This window comes from Hoplias malabaricus, chromosome 5 (genome assembly GCF_029633855.1).
Source record: "Hoplias malabaricus isolate fHopMal1 chromosome 5, fHopMal1.hap1, whole genome shotgun sequence".
NCBI classification, from domain to species: domain Eukaryota; kingdom Metazoa; phylum Chordata; class Actinopteri; order Characiformes; family Erythrinidae; genus Hoplias; species Hoplias malabaricus.
Genome location: NC_089804.1, coordinates 60,415,496 through 60,415,990, shown reverse-complemented (window position 1 = coordinate 60,415,990; position 495 = coordinate 60,415,496).

Genomic DNA, 495 nt, shown 5'->3' with positions numbered 1-495 from the left:
GACAGGGGGAGGAAGGATGTCTGTGGCAGTTTTTGAGTATCTGTATATTTCAGTGTTTCAGTATTTAAGTAACTGAGTAATTAAGTATTTGAGTAATTGAGTAAATGGTTATTTGAGTATTTCTCAGGGCAGAGGGACACCTGTCTGGTTTGAGATAAAGCTCACCATCTGGAACTCGTCTCATTTTTTATGAATCTGTTTCTCAGTGCTATCTGCTCTAAGCTCAGTTATCTCTCGCTCTGTTGACTCAGTAAACACTCGAGCCTGATCTCCTCCCAAACCGTGGGAGCCTGCTCACTCTCACCTGCTCATACACTCAGGACACAAGTCCAGGATTCTGCTCACAATTTCACAGCTTTCACACATTCTTTTATTCATTCATTCATTTTCTGTAACCACTTCATCCTGTTCAGGGTTGTGGTTAAATAAAGTTAATTCAAAGTAAACACTCTGGGCTCCCGTCGTCCTCAGAAACTCCGAACTGAGCCGACTCTG